Here is a 17,989-nt window from a genome sequence, read left to right on the forward strand (position 1 = left end):
CTTAGTTATCCCTTTTGTTTGTGTGACCTAAAATAGCACAAATGCACATCCAAAAACCTCTATCATACTTGTTATGGGGTTAGAAAATCCTAAGAAAGACATAAATTTTCTAAAGACATTGAGATCCTAAAAAGGAAAAAGTCAAAGTAATAATGTTCATTAAATTAAAAATCGAAAAAAAATCAAAATAAGATAAGAAAGTGATTTAAGAGCTTACAAAGGGAATCAATTACTGGAGAAAAAAAGGGAAGAAAAAAAGGAAAAATAATTTGAACACTTTAGAGGATATCAAAGGTATGCTAAGTTATCATTAAATCTATTTTAGATAAACTAAAGTGAAGATTATTACTTTATTTAATTTTCTTATCAATCCCCGCATTAGCTAGCATGTGTTCTCCCTTATTCCCTTCCTAATAAATGTGGTTAACTATTAGTTTGTTGAAGGCTTTGCATAGTTCTAAAGTTGTTGAGATCTTTGCATCTAACTTTTAGTTAGAAAGAACTCCTTTCTTAAGAGCATTTATACTTATGGTTGAGTCTCATTGTATTGCTAACTTATTTATTCCCAAATCTTTGTATAACGAGTCCTTCTACTAAAGTATAAATCTCTACCTAGTTATTATTAGATTCTCCATTGTATCTTTCTTTACAAATAGGATACAATATGTAGGCCTGTCATTGTTAGAATTAAAATGTAAATATGTTTCCTTTGTACTCATTGACCATACTTCTATTTATATATTTAACCATTTGAAAACTAATGTCTATAAAATGTGTCACACCATATTACTCTTTTTATATAATGCATATTACTTGACGCTAAAGTTTTAAAAAATTTCCAAAATAAGTAATGACATGTCATATACTATCGAATCCATATCATGTATCGGAATGCAACTCATATGATAATTCTTTAATTGAATCTACATAATGTTTTACGAGTGAAGGGAAGAAGTGATTTATAAATCCTCTCTTTAGCTCAATTGAAGTAAAACAAAAATAATGAAAAAGTTGGAGACTATCGAATAAACAAAAATGGTTGTAGTCTAAAAAGGCATGCATTTCCAAAACAAGTATAAATACTTTATGAAATTTATTTTTAAAGAATTTATGTATAATAAAACAAGGACTTGTCTACAATTGAACACATTAATATAAAATATGAGTTCCAAGAGAGACCAATATATCATTAATCTCATGAATTATCCATGGTAGAGAATCAAGGCTCTACCTTGATAGAAGAGTCAATCATAATTAATTATATTAGATATTGATGAGCAAGAATGATTGATTTCCACTTCATTTTCTTGTAGAATTCAACATTAGTAATAGTAGAAAGTATAGAAGAAACATTTAAAATTCTTGTGAAAGTAAACTATCTATGGAAGTGTGAGGTGAAATGAGCTAATCTCATTATTGATACATAAATTAACCAAGAAACTAATTTATTACACAAATTATTACATAGATGTTATATTTTAATACTCATTACCCATGAGCCTTAGTTTTAAAGTGCTAATTATAAGCCTATTTTTCATAAATTATGTTAGTAGAGTAGTATATATTAGCCATGTGCAACCTTGAGTTTGAGTGCATGCAGTTTCAAAATAATCTAGAAAGAGCTTCCTATATGAAAGAGATCCACAAAAACTACATGATAGTAGAAACAAAAATTTAAAGCTTCAAATTGTTTGTCAATATAATATTAAATTTTGCATAACTAGGATGCTTTGGGTAATCTTTAAAATCTCAAATGTAGCTCAATTTTCTTGATTGCACACCTTACTCAAAATTAGAGACCAAATTTCAATTTTATTGAAAATACAAGAAGATTACATGCCATTTAAGAAGATCAAGTACCTTTGTCTAGGTGATTCATTCAAAGAATTTAGAAGTAAATAATATAAGATTATAGGAGAAATGAATCCCTATTTTTAAAAAATGATAATGTAAATTAGGTTCATTCTCTTAAATGTTATTTAGGTTAGATATATAAGGAGGTTGAAGCATAGTTGGTAGGAGAGATGGGAAATTAAGACGACAGATACCTATTAGATTAGGGTACTAGAGATTAGTGGTAGCATTGTGTGTGTGCATATATCTATATGTATCTATATGTATATGTATATGTGTGTGTACACACACACACACACACACACACACACACATAAATACATACACACAGATGTGTGTGTGTGTGTGTGTGTGTGCACGCGCGCGTGCATCCACAAAAACATGAAAAACAAGGAAATGAGAGAAATTGTGATATATCCATATATTTAACTTTTAATAGGTCTATCATGGTAAGGGGAAGAAAACACAATATCTAATCACACTTACACTAATGCAGAATTTTAATAATTATTAGTGATGTCAAAAAATTGAAGTAACTAATCATGTTGTTAATACATGATTAACACAATGAATTTGCATTACTCTTCACTAGTATGAGTTGGGTAGTATAAAAATTCTCATATCCTAACAAGTGCATTATAATTCTATTTTATGCTAACATAATTTTGATCTCAAGAAGAATTCTATAAAACCATAAATTACCCATATTTCTCATCTATAAGAAGCATTTCAATTGATACCATCAAAACCTTAATATGAACAAGGATGTGCTTCAAGTTTGCAATAACTAGATATGAAAGTGATTATAGAAGAGAATTCTTTATCATATGATGTTGTAAATCTTCTCAATTCCTTACCCATCCTACCCTCCAACTAATGACTTATTTTTAAATCAAACTAATAGATTATTTGGCATTTCAATTTTACTTCCTTTTTTAATGGTACACCATCTGCATTGGCTTGAAAGAAAAGTAAAGCTTAGTATCTTAATGCATAGGAATGAAATGCTTGTTATAATAATATTATGCCAATAAAAGGCTGTTAAAGAAAATGGTACTTTAGTAACCACCTAATCAATCCTTTGATAGTTTCTTAGAGAAAATCAGTTTTAAGAAAATTTATATAATGAAATTATTCTTTTACTTGAAATAGAACAATGATCTTTTCAACAAATCAATACTGATGCACAAATCACCGCTTTAACAAAATACACAAACAAAATAATTTAAAAACTCCAAATACATTCAATACAAACTTTAAAAATGTATTCTCTCTATCCTGAATGGAACAATGTTCCAAATCTATAGATATGTTACACAAAAGACAAGGAACTTCTAAAAATAGGTGATAAATTCCTAAGAAATATCTTCATTAAATTTATGTCTAGTAGTGGGAATGGAAAACCTTATTGTATATTTAATGAGCATGCATTTACAACTAGTTGTATGGAACTGAAGAATGAAATATACCTATATTATATTTATATCAAATAAAAACAATATTAGTAAAAATTACTTCACCCAAAATAATTGAGTAGCTTAGATCTAAAGTAGCATAATTTAGAATTGGAGTTTTCATCTAAAAGAGCAAAAAAGCAATATTACAAATCATTGGCACAAGTCTCTCACTATTGGTCTAACTGCATTATAATTATCTTCAACCACACAATGAAAAAAAAAAACTCATGAATCTCCCAAACTAATTCCTAAACAAAAACCATCTCGTAAGATCCTTGTCCTACCAAGCCATGACATCATAAGTGCAAAAAAATTGGAATCAAAAGAAGAATAGTTGACTATTGAACCATTCAATAACTAAACCATAATCAAGATTGATGAATAGTTATCCATGTCATTAACCAAAATCAAAATAAGTGTTACTACTTATTAATTTAGCAATTCAAATGTCAATTTAGTGATCTTGACCCACATGTCATCAAAAACATCATCTAAGATGACTTTTATACATTGCATCGCATGAAGAGCTTTCAAAAAGTTGATTCGAACATGTTTCCATCTACAAGTCCCAACCTCCACAGTCATCATACATTGTCTATTCTCTCTATGAGATAGGAGTGTGGCCCATGTGCTTTTAACACACCAACCACAAAGTCCTTAGCTCCCCCAGGGTCCTTTCTAAAATGAGATCACTCAACATTTATACTACCAAGTTCACTTGGCCCCCTCTTATGCAAAGTATCCCCTTTTCTACCAAGTTCACTTGGATCCTTCATGTGCCAAGCTTACTCAACACCTACTACCTATCACTCAACACCCTCTTGTGCTAAGAAAAACTATTACTTGACAATTTCTTGTGCCAACAATTTTATTTAGGTTGTGATTTATTTACCATATGGTATCAGAGCTTTGAGGCCGCACATCAACATTGAGTTAGGGAATTTGTTTTCTAGGTATACTTGACATGGAAAAAGGTGTAAGAAAGATATGACAACAACCACCATCCTTTAATAAGAAGAATTATGACAAATTGGAAAAGAAAATGAAAAACATAATGGTAGCTAATGATTTTTGGAAGTTTTTGATAAATGGATTCAATGATGTAATAGTCCCAACACTATATGTTGCCCTGACAAACCCACGAAAGACTTAGTTGAAAGAGTCAAGAAGAATTGATGCAAAGGCTGTAAGTTTGATTGAGGCGGCAATGAAAAAAACATTTTACTCAAAGGAAGCATGGGATATACTTGAGGTGAAATTCAGGGGGACTAATAAGGTCAGAGTAGTAAAGCTATAGATGATCAGAAGAGAATTTTTGAAAACATTTAGAAGATGGATAATGAACCTATTATAGATTTCAACTCATGAATCTCCACATTGATAAACAAACTCAAATCAAATGGAGAAGATTACAAAGAGCAAAAAATTATAGAGAAGATATTGAGTAGTTTACCTTAAAAATGACAATTTTGTGATGACCATTAAGGAAACAAAGGACCTTACCACATTGAAAATGGATAAGTTGAAGGGAAATCTTCAAACCCATGCACACTAGATAAAATGATCAACAACAACTTCCCAAGAGCAATCTTTCAAGACTCAAGAGAATTCAAGAGGTAGGGCGAGAGGAAGAAATGACTTTGATAGAGGCTCAAGAAGTAGAGTTCGTAGAAGGAATGGTTGTAAGGCTACTGATGAATAAAGCTCAAGATAAGTAAGTAACCAAGAGGGAGAAAGTACTTCTCAAAACAACTCTAGAGGAGGTAGGAAGAATTAGAATTACAATAAGAGAAATGTTGAATGCTACTACTATAATAACTATTAGCATTCTACAAGTGAATACTAGAAGAAGTGGGGTGATCAGTCAAAGAAGAATGCAAATGTGGCTAATGTGAACATGGGAAATGCAATCAATCCCATAGCCATCATCATATGTAACATTCATGAAGAAGTTAGCCCTAAGGTATGGTATTTGAACAAAAAGTGTAGCAATCACATGACTGGTAATGAAAGTTTATTCTCTTTCATTGATAATAATTTCAAGCTTGAAATTAAGATCAAAATTAATGGAACCATTCCCATAATGGGAAAAGGATCTATCATGGTCTGTACCAAAAAAGGTGAGAAGAAGGAAATATAGAATGTATATTTTTCCCCTAGTATGAAGCAAAACCTAATGAGTGTTATAAAACTCATTCAAAATGGTTATAAAGTGTTGATGGAAAATGACAAGTGTGTCATTCAGGAAAAGGATGGGTGTCATAGATTAGTTGCGCCAATCCAAATGACAAAGAACTAGATGTTCCCTTTGAGGATAGATATATGTTTCTCTTCTCAAGTCAGTGTAGCACCTGCCAAGTGTGTATGTATAATAGTAATTCCACAATTAGCTCTTAGGAGCATGATTGAAGACCTCTCCAACCTTTGGCATATTAGGTGTGGATAGCTCAGCTTTGCTGGTTTAAATTTGTTGTCCAAATAAAGAATGGTAGATAGTTTCCCAAGCATAGTAGATTCATATGGAAAGTGTGAGGCTTGCATTTTGGCTAAGCAACATAGGCTTCCTCTTAATTTTAAAAATTCTAGAAGGGCTAGAACACCATTAGAATTGGTGCATTTTGATTTCGTAGGTCCTATGCAAACTACTTCTATTACGGAGTGTACTTATTTTATGACATTTATAGATGATTTCACTTGTAGGACATGCCTATATTTCTTGAAGAAAAATTATGAAACATTTGATAAATTTGTTGAATTCAAAGCGCTGCCTGAAATAGAATGTGGACACTATGTAAAAGTCCTTAGATTAGATAGAGGAGGGGAGTATACCTCCAATATGTTTGTAAATTTTTGCAGGAAGAATGGCATCAAGAAAGAACTTACAACTAGCTATACTCCACAGCAAAATAGAGTGGCTGAGAGAAAGAATAGGACCATTGTTGAGGTGGCAAGAAGCATGATGAAAGAGAAAGGAGTCCTAATTAAATATTGGGGAGAGGCTATAGAAACAATAACATATTCAATTAATAGGTTTCCTACATTGGAATTCTATGACAAGATTCCTCTTGAGCCATGACCAAAGAATAGATGGATAGTTGAATACTTGAGAGTGTTCAGATGTATAGCATAGGCACATGTGCCTAAGGGATAAAGGTAAAACAAGATTACAAAGGTGTGAAGTATATCTTCACAGGGTATAGCTCATAATAAAAGGCTTATGATTTTGTATGATCCAATCGACAAGAAGATCATAATTTCAAGAGATGTGGATTCTTTTGAAAATCAGTCATGGTATGGCTTAGTTGATCAATCTTTGAGAAATTCAAGAAAATTACCCACTATTGATGAGGAAGAAGATGACGTTGGTGATTGGCAAGATGATGGAGTAGCAAACATAGATTAAAAACAAAGGTAAAAAGGTAAGCAACCCTTAACATGCCGAGCAACAGCTCCAAGCACTTCAAGTCAAGGGCGAGCTAGTATGCAAAATAGTAGTAGTAGCAATATTGAAAATTTGGATCTCACTCTTGCCTCCCTATTTCCAAGAAGGACTAAGAGTCTAAGCGAGATATACCATGAAGAAAGGTATAATGAAGATTATGATGAGAGTGTTAATTTTTCATTATTTTCTCATAGTGATCCAATTTATTTTGAGGAAGTTGTGAATGAAGAGAAATGGTGTAATGCCATGGATGAGGAAATAAATGCTATTAAAACAAATGAGACATGGGAGTTAAGTACTTTTCCTCTCAAGAAGCAAGTAATTGGAGTAAAATATTTTTACAAGACCAAGAATAATATTGATTTAAATGCAAGGAAGATCTTGGAGAGATTTAAATGCAAAACAACAAGGTAGCCCCAACACCAATAGGAGTAGGTTTGAAGTTGAGCAAGAAATATCACAACAAAAGTATGAATCCAACACTATACAAGAGTTTGTTTGGAATTCTGATGTATTTGACTATAACTTTCCCTAACACAATGTCTACAGTAAGTTTGATTTCCAAACTTATGGAAAAACAAAAGGATTCTAACTAGCAAGTAGGAAAGAGGATCCTAAGGTATGTAAATGGTACCAAGGGATTTCAGATTGTATATACTATAGATAATGATTTTAAGTTGGTTGGTTACATTATTATTGATTTGGCTAGAAGTCTACATGATAGGAAGAGTACTTCTAGATACATGTTTCATATGGGATCGGGTGCAATTTCATGGGTATCTAAGAAGTAACCTATTGTTTCTTAATCTACAGTAGAGAATGAATACATAGTAATGAATGCAGTAGCATGTCAAGCTATTAGGTTAAGGAGAATATGGATAGATTTGAATGAAAAGTAAGAGTATGGAACCATAATATTTTGTCACAACATCTCCTCAAGTGTACTATCTAAGAATCTAGTCTTCAATGGGTGAAGCAAGTACCTAGAGATCAGATATCACTTCATGAGAGAGTTGGTGGAAAATGGAGATATGAAATTAGAATTTTGCAAGTATAATAAAAAGCTAATAGACATATTCACAAAACCTTTAGGCATTCAAACTTTTGTGCACCTAAGAAAGAATCTTGGAGTAGTTGATTTGGATTAGGAGTGGTCCTTATTTTTTTGGCCTAGGACAAAGGGAGAGTGTTGAAATATCTCATGCATGAGTGCTTGCCCCTTGAGCCAAATGCCCACCTACCATCTTCATGACCTACAAGAGAAATAATTAGAAATATTGAATGTGGGTAGGTGAGTTAAAATCTAAAGAAAAAAGGGAACCATTTTCGAAGCCAGACAAAACGAATGAATCTCATTCATTTGATCAGTTGCAGAGTCAGAGTAGAGAGAAGTGCAAATTATAAAGAAAAGAAGTAATATGATCAATAGATTGAATCAAAGGATATAAAATAGAGAGAAGGTTTAGAAAGAAGATAGTATTTGCAACAACACAAACTTGATCTCCTTATTCTCTATGAGTTTGTATTATTTTGTCTTGTGAAGCAGTGATTTCTCTAGGCTCATTGTATGCAACCTTTAGTGTTGTAAGTTTAAGTTTGAGTTTAGTTTTATCAGTTTGAAATTTCTTGTGTTTCCTAGTGGAAGCTAAATACTTCCAAATTTTGTAATAGTTTAATCTATTTGAATAGAAAGAAAACAAGAAAGAAAACATACTTCTTTGTATCTCTTCTATTCACTATTGCATGTTTTTCATTTGAGAAGCCCTTACACGCAAGCTTTTTGCTTATCCTCAGTGTGTAAGTCTACTTTATACTTACTTGATTCATGTGTTAACTGTGCTTATTCTCTACTCACTTGACATCATTAGCATTTCCTTCAGGGATCGAGTTCCTCCCTTGTTGACTGAGCGCGCTCAACATTTATACTATCAAGTTCACTCTACATCCTCTTGCACTGAGTTTCCCCTTTGCTATCAAGTTCACTCGGCTCCTTCATGTACTATCTATCACGTACCACCCTCTTGTCCCAAGAAAAACTACCACTTGGTACCTTTTTGTGAAGAGAAATTTTTTTAGGGTTGTGATTTATTTTCACAAATTTAGCTTTAGTGCTTGTTGTTTAGATTTCTTTGAACCATAGATTTCAATACATGTGACATATTAAACCCAAATTTGATTATGGTGCCCTTTCTATTTTTAGGCAAATAATTAACAAACTTGATGATTCAAGAAATTTTGCTGATTGATAAGCATGTTAAAATAGACACACACCATTTCATTGGCATATTTTTGAATTTCATAAGAAATGCTCTAATCTCATAAAAATAGGTCTACACACGTATCATTAGTTTTTTCAATGATTGTTTACACATTCATTTCAATTGATAACCACTTACTGTTTTGAACTTCCAAATTATTCGCTGTCAAGTTTGAAGAAATAATTAAGAGTTATTGAGACTAGTATTAATTAAATAACTATCTAGATATGAACCATAGAATCCTTATTTGGTCAGAATGTTTGTCGCATGAATTGTATGCTCTGCTCAGGAGGAGAAAATTTCTATTTAGAAGGGATGATACAATTACTCAAGTTTCCTTTACAAATTTGAATGGTTGGTATTGCTATTGCCATTATTGATTTAGTTATGTTGTGCACGCATTGGTTCCATACACACTTACAAAGGCTCAAGGAATGACCAATGTTATTTATCTTGAAAATGAGGTGAAGAATATCATCCCCAATTGAAATATAGAAATTGAGATAAGAGTTCATGAGCAGCAATAAACAACACACCAAAATAACAATAGAAGATTCCAACTGGCATTGTTACAATAGCTCTTTTAATTCGATACAACTTTTCCATCGGCTTACCTTACATATTCGGGAGAATCCTTAGGATAGTTTCATCATTTGATCTTTTTGAGCATGAATAAAAAGATAATGAAACAGTGAGAGAAGGATATGTTCATGTCAGTTTGCTAAAGATTATAGAGCGAAAACTATTGGAATATTTAATGCTCTTGGCCATTTGCCCTTGGAGCCAAACGCCCACCTACCACCCTTGAACATTTAGAAAATTTATTATGGGTATGTGAGTTTTCAAATTCAAAAATGAGGGGGAAAACATTTTGCAAGTATAAAAAAAAGGAATGTTCTATTCCATTCGACCTGTAGATAGAGAGAGAGAACCAGTTAAAGTTTGAAGAGCTCGGAACTGGTAGAGAAAGTGATCAGTAGATCTAGTTTGTTGTAGGGACAAAGGAAGTTTATTTCATGACTATAGTTGCATGTGCTTCTTTGTGTCATCCTGTAAGTTTTTAGTTTGTTGTTTGATTTGACTTCTTCAAGCAGTGATTTCTCAAGGCATTGTAGTATACAACCATTAGAGCTATAATTTTAAAGTTTGAAGTTTGAAGTTTTCTAGCTTCAAGTTTTAGGGTTACTTTAGGGTTTTTTATTTGAAGTTGAATCCTCCCAAATTTTGTAATGATTTAATCTAAGTTGAATCAAAAGCAAGCAGACATACTTGAATCTATTGCTCTTTCCTTGTTCATTGCATTTCAAAAATTTATTTGGAAGTTCATGTTCGGGCTCTCTAGTTTTTAATGGTGAAAGATATTCATGTTATAAAACTTCACTCAGTAAAGTCTTTTTGAAGTTTTATTTTGTAGTGGCTACTGAGTTCACTCAGTACCTTCTTCTACCAAGCTCCACCCTCCTATGGCTACCAAGTTTACTCAGCATCCACACTACCGAGTTGACTTGATATCCAGTGTCTACCAAGTCTCTCTTCCTTTACCGAGCTCATTCGACAACCATTGTTGCCAAGTTTTTTTTTCTTTCATTTACTGAGATCACTCGGTAAACTCTCCTACCACTTGGTTTCTTTGGCTTTTGAGAAAATACTGTCACTTAGTAATAGTTGTTGTCGAGCAACTTTTTAGGGTGGTAAAATTGATTTTAGGGTTGTGCAAGAAATTTTTAGGGTTGTTGGTGATTGAAATTTATTATTTCTCACATTGTATCTGAGCTTTGAGGCCCCACATCCATAGTGAGTTAGGGCATTTTTTTTCTGGGATATTTGACATGGGAGGAGATGCAGGAAAGATATGGTAGCAACCACCACCCTTCAATGGACAAAATTATGATACATGGTCAAAGAAAATGAAAACCATAATGGTTGCAAATGATTTGTGGGAGTTTTTAGTTAATGTGTTCAATGATGTGATAGACCCAACTTAGTATGCTGCTCTTAACAATAATTAAAAGACTCAATTGAAAGAGTCAAGGAGGAAAGATGCTAAGGCATTAAGTTTGATTGCGCAGCAATGACAGAGACAATATTCCCAAAGATTGCAGTAGCAAATTATGCAAAGGAAGCTTGGGATATATTTGAGATGAACTTTAAGGGGACTAATAAAGTCCATATAGTAAAGCTATAGAATACAAGGAGGGAGTTTGAGAACCTTCTGATGAAGGAAAATAAATCAATTACAGAGTTTAGTTCAAGGACCTCCAATGTGATTAACCAACTAAAGTCAAATGGAGAAGACTATCAAGAGCAAAGGATAGTAGAGAAGATATTGAGGAGTTGACCTCATAAATATGAAAATTTGGTCATGAACATTGAAGAGGAAAAAGACCTCACTGTTTTGACAATGGATGAGTTGATGGGTACTCTTCAAACCCACGAGCATAGGATCAACAGATCTGCATCTTCTTCTTCCCATGAGCAAGTGTTCAAGGATCAGTCAAATTCAAGATGAAGGGGGAGAGGAAGAAATGGATCAGGTAGGAGCTCCAGAGGAAGAGGCCCAGGAAATGGAGGACAAAGAAATGCTGCAATAGAAAGCTCATGAAGAGAAGATGGAGCAAGTAGCTCACAAAATACTTCAAGAGGAGGTAAGAAAAACTACAACTCAAATAGGAGTAATTTAGAATGCTACTACTATCATAAATATGGGCATTATGCAAGTGAATGGTGGAAGAAGCAAAATGATCAGTCAGGACAAGCAAATGTGGCTGATGTGAACATGGGAAGTGGAAACAATGCCACTACCTTCATCATGTGTAATGTTGGTAAAGAAAGAAGCCGTAAGGTTTGGTGATCAATAGTGGATGTAGTAACCACATGACTGGTAATTAAACCTTATTTTCATTCATTGACAAGAGTTTCAAATCAAAAACTAAGATGGGTAACAATGGAACCCTACCAGTTGTGGGAAAAGGATCTATTAAGGACTGCACCAAGAAAGGTGAGAATAAGGAAATACAAAATGTATATTTTTCCCTTGGTATAAAGCACAATTTGATGAGCATTGGTTAGCTCATTCAAAATAGATACAAAGAGCTAATGGAGAATGACAAGTGTGTCATTCAAGAAAAGGATGGAAGTGAGAACCTACTTGCAATAGTTCAAATGACAAAGAACATAATGTTTCACTTGAGGATAGAGATATGTTTCTCATCTCAAGTTTGTGCAGCACCTCACACACAATCAGCTCTAAGGAGTGTGATTGAAGACCCCTCATACCTATGGCACCTTAGGTATGGGCATCTTGGCTATGCTAGTTTAAATTCATTGTCAAATAAAAGAATGGTAGAAGGTTTGCCACGTATAGAAAATTCATGTGACAAGTGTGAGGCTTGTATTTTGGGTAAGCAACACAGGCTTCCTTTTAATTCTGGAAATTCTAGGAGGGCTAGATATCCATTAGAGTTAGTGCATACTGACCTAGTTTGTCCTATGAAAGTTACTTCCATTGGGGGGAGTACTTATTTCATGAAATTCATTGATAATTTCAATCATAGGACATGGGTGTATTTCTTAAAGAATAAATCTGAAGCAATTGATAAATTTGTAAAATTTAAAGCCCAGGTTGAAAGAGAATGTAAAAAATATATCAAGGTCCTAAGATCAGATAGAGGAGTGGAGTATACCTCCAATTCTTTTGTAATTTTTTTTCAGGAAACATGGCATAAAGAAAGAGCTCACAACCTACTATACACCACAGCAGAATGGAGTGGCTGAAAGAAATAATAGGACCATTGTTGAAATGGCAAGGAGCATGATGAAAGAGAAAGGTCTCCCAACTGAATTTTGGGGAGAGGTTGTGACAACAAAATTTTACCTAATTAATAGCTGTTCTACAAAGGCAATCTGTGATAAAATTCCAATGGAAGCATGGTCATGAGGAAGATGGACAGTTGAACATCTAAGGGTGTTTGGATGTGTTGCATATGCACATGTGCCTAAAGAGAAAAGGTAAAAATTAGATGAAAAAGGAGAGAAGTGCATCTTCACAGGGTACAACTCAGAATCAAAGGCATACAGATTGTATGACCCATTGAACAACAAGATGTCTCTTTCACGAGATCTAGAATTTCTTGAAAATCAATCTTGGTATGGTTCAATTAATAAGTCACTGAGCACTTCAAGTAAGGTGTCATTTATGAGTGAAGAAGATGTTGATGAATAGCAAAAAGGAGGAGATAGAAGAGAAGGCAAGTAGCCTTAGTTATTACCGAGCTCCTCTAGGCATGACTGAGTATCAGTGCCAAGCAGCAGTAGTGAAGATTCTGATCCCACACTCTCCTCCTTGTTACCAACAAAGACCAAAAATCTTAGGGAGATATACCAAAATAAAAGGTACGAAGATTATGATGAGAGTGTTAATTTTGCATTATTTTCTCATAGTGATCCAATATATTTTGAAGAAGCTATTAAGGAGAAGAAATAGTGTAAGGCCATGGATAAGGAAATAGATGCTATAGAAAGGAATAAGTCTTGGGAGCTAACTGAATTGCCTCCCAAGAAGCATATGATTGGAGTGAAATGCGTCTACAAGACAAAATGCAATATTAAAGGCAAGATTGATAGGCATAAGGCAAGGCTAGTAGTCAATGGCTACAAACAACAATATGGAAAAGATTATAATGAGATATATGCCCCAGTTGCAAGAATGAAAACCATGCATGTTGTCATAGTAATTGCAGCCCAGCACAAATGGAAGGTATTTCAAATGGATGTGAAGTCTGCCTTCCTAAATGGCATATTGAAAGAAGAAGTCTATGTGGAGTAGCCACCTGGTTATGAAGTAGTAGGTGAAGAACACAAAGTATATAGACTGAGGAGAGCTCTTTATGGGCTCAAGAAAGCTCCACGGGCATGGTATAGTAGGATTTACTCATATTTGATGAGCACTGGCTTTAGCAAAAGCAATGGTGAGCCTACCCTCTACATCAAGGTAGCAAATGGTAATATGTTGATTTTTGTCTTGTATGTAGATGGTTTGATTTTTTTTGGAAATGAAAAGGCTCTAATTGGTGAGTTGAAAGAGGCCATGAAAAGTGAATTTGAAATAACAGACCTAGGTCTCTTGAAATACTTTCTATGCATAGAAGTAAAACAAATGCATGATGGCATCTTCATCTCTCAAGTAAAATATGAAAGGCATATCTTGGAGAGATTTAAAATGCAGAATAGAAAGGCAGCCCCCACACCAATAGCAGTAGATCTAAAGTTGAGCAAGGAAGACTCTAGCAAGAGAGTGGATCCAACACTATACAAGAGTATGGTTGGAAGTTTAATGTATTTGACTGCAACTCGGCCAGACCTAATACTTGTAGTAAGTTTTATTTCTAGATTTATGGAAACACTAGAGGATTTCCATTAGCAAGTGGGAAAGAGGATCCTAAGGTATGTGAAAGGTACCAAGGGATTTGGAATTATGTATACTGCATCAAATGAATTCAAGTTGGTAGGTTATACTGATAGTGATTGGGTTGGAAGTATAGATGATATGAAGAGCACTTTCGGATATGTATTTCATATGGTTTTGGGTGCAATTTCAAGGGCATCCAAGAAGCAACCTATTGTTGCTCAATCTATAATAGAGGCTGAATACATAGCAAAAAATGCAGTAGCATGTCAAGCAATTTGATTAAGGAGGATCTTGACAGATTTGAATGAAAGGCAAGAGGATGGAACCACAATTTATTGTGACAAAATCCCATCTATTGCATTGTCCAAGAACCTAGTCTTCCGTAGGAGAAAAGAGCATATTGAAATTAGATATCACTTCATCTTCATCTCTAAAGAAAATTATGCAAGGAAGATTTTTCAAAGATTTAAATGCAAAACAACAAGGTAGCCCCAACACCAATAGGAGTAGGTTTGAAGTTTAGTGAGAAATATCACAACAAAAGTATGAATCCAACACTATACAAGAGTTTGTTTGGAAGTCTGATGTATTTGACTATAACTTGCCCTAACATGATGTCTGCAGTAAGCTTGATTTCCAAACTTATGGAAACACCAAAGGATTCTAACTAGGAAGCAGGAAAGAGGATCCTAAGGTATGTAAATGGTACCAAGGGATTTTGGATTGTGTATACTATAGATAATGATTTCAAGTTGGTTGGTTACATTATTAGTGATTTGGCTAGAAGTCTACATGATAGGAAGAGTACTTCTAGATACATGTTTCATATGGGATTAGGTGCAATTTCATGGGTATCCAAGAAGTAACCTATTGTTTCTTAATCTACAGTAGAGAATGAATACATAGTAATGAATGAAGTAGGATGTCAAGCTATTAGGTTAAGGATAATATGGATAGATTTGAATGAAATGTAATAGGATGGAACCATAATATTTTGTCACAACATCTCCTCAAGTGTACTATCTAAGATGTAGTCTTCCATGGGAGAAGCAAGTACCTAGAGATTAGATATCACTTCATCAAAGAGTTGGTGGAAAATGGAGATACGAAATTGGAATTTTGCAAGTCTAATCAAAAGCTAGTAGACATATTCACAAAACCTTTAGGCATTCAAACTTTTGTGCACCTAAGAAAGAATCTTGGTGTAGTTGATTTGGATCAAGAGTGGTCTTTATTTTTTTGGCTTAGGACAAAGGGAGAGTGTTGAAATATCTCATGCATGAACACTTGCCCTTTGAGCCAAATGCCCACCTACCACCTTGATGACCTACAAGAGTAATAATTAGTAACATTAAATGTGGGTAGGTGAGTTAAAATATCAAAAAAAGAGGGAACCATTTTGGAAGCTAGAAAAAAGTAATGAATCTCATTCATTCAATCAGTTGGAGCCTTAGAGCAAAGAGAAGTGCAAATTATAGAGCAAAGAAGGAATATGATCAATAGATTGAATCAGAGGATAGAAAATAGAGAGAAGGTTCAGAAAGAAGATAGTATTTGCAACAACACAAACTTGATCTCCCTGTTCTCTATGAGTTTGTATTATTTTGTCATGTGAAGCAGTGATTCCTCTAGGCTCATTGTATACAACCTTTAGTGTTGTAAGTTTAAGTTTGAGTTTAGTTTTATCAGTTTGAAGTTTCTTGTGTTTTCTAGTGGAAGCTAATTACTTGCAAATTTTGTAATAGTTTAATCTATTTGAATAGAAAGCAAACAAGAAAGAAAATGTACTTTTTTGTATCTCTTCTATTCACTATTGTGTGTTTTTCATTTGAGAAGCCCTTACATGCAGGCTTTGTGGTTATCCTAAGTGTGTAAGTCTAGTTTTCACTTACTTGATTCATATGTTAACTGAGCATATTCTCTACTCACTTGACATCCTCAGTATTTCCTTCAGGGATCGAGTTCCTCCCTTGTTGACCAAGCACGCTCAACATTTATACTGTCGAGTTCACTCTGCATCCTCTTGTACTAAGTTTCCCCTTTGCTATTGAGTTCACTCGACTCCTTCATGTACTGTCTATCACATAGTACCCTCTTGTGCCAAGCAAAACTGGCACTTGGTACCTTCTTATGCTGAGTAAATTTTTTAGGGTTGTGATTTATTTTCACAAATTTAACTTTAGTGCTTGTTGTTTAGATTTTTTTGAACCATAGATTTCAATACATGTGGCATATTAAACCCATATTTTATTATGGTGCCCTTTCTATGTTTAGGAAAATAATTAACAAACTTGATGATTCGAGAAATTTTGTTGATTGATATGCATGTTAAACCAGACACACCATTTCATTGGCATATTTTGAAATTTCATAAGAAATGCTCTAATCTCATAAAAAGGGTCTAGACACGTATCATTAGTTTGTTCAATGATTTCTTGCACATTCATTTCAATTGATAACCCCTTACAATTTTGAACTTCCAAGTTATTTGCTATCAAGTTTGAAGAAACAATTAAGAGTAGTATTAATTAAATAACTATCTAGATATGAACCACATAATCCTTATTTGGTCAGAATGTTTGTCGCATGAATTGTATGCTCTGCTCAGTAGAAGAAAATTTCTATTTAGAAGGGATGATACAATTACTCAAGTTTCCTTTGCCAATTCAAATGGTTGGTATTGCTATTGCCATCACTGATTTAGTTATGTTGTGCACGCATTTGTTCCATACACACTTATAGAGGTTCAAGGAATGACCAATGTTATTTATCTTGAAAATGAGGTGAAGAATATCATCCCCAATTGAAATATAGTGATTGAGATAAGAGTTCATGAGCAGCAATAAATAGCACACCAAAATAACAATAGAAGATTCCAACTATCATTGTTAAACTAGCTCTTTTAATTCGATACAACATTGCCATTGGCTGATCTTACGTATTTGGGAGAATCCTTAGGATATTTTCACCATTTGATCTTTTTGAGCATGAATAACAAAAAAAATGAAACAGTGAGAGAAGGATACGTTCCTATCAGTTTCCTAAAGATTATAGAGCGGAAATTGTTAGAATATTTAATGCTCTTGGCCATTTGCCCCTAGAACCAAATGCCCACCTACCACCCCTGAATGTTTAAAAAATTTATTATGGGTAGGTGAGTTTTCAAATTTAGAAATGAGGAGGAAAACATTTTGCAAGTATAACAAAAAGGAATGTTCTATTCCATTTGACCTATAGACAGAGAGAAAGAGAAGCAGTTGAAGTTTGAAGAGCTTAGAAGTGGTAGAAAAAGTGATCAGTAGATCCAATTTGTTGTAGGGATAGAGGAAGTTTATTTTGTGACTATAGTTGCATGTGATTCTTTGTGTCATCTTGTAAGTTCATAGTTTTTTGTTCGATTTGACCTGTTGAAGTAGTGACTGCTCCAGGCATTGTAGTATGCAGCCATTAGAGTTATAAGTTTGAAGTTTTCCAGTTTGAAGTTTTAGGGTTGCTTTAGGGTTTTCTAGTTGAAGCCAAATGCTCTTAGATTTTGTAATGATTTAATGTAAGTTGAATAGAAAGCAAGCAA

This window comes from Cupressus sempervirens, chromosome 11 (assembly GCF_028749045.1).
Source record: "Cupressus sempervirens isolate cs-2001-9-10 chromosome 11, ASM2874904v1, whole genome shotgun sequence".
Taxonomy (NCBI): Eukaryota; Viridiplantae; Streptophyta; class Pinopsida; order Cupressales; family Cupressaceae; genus Cupressus; species Cupressus sempervirens.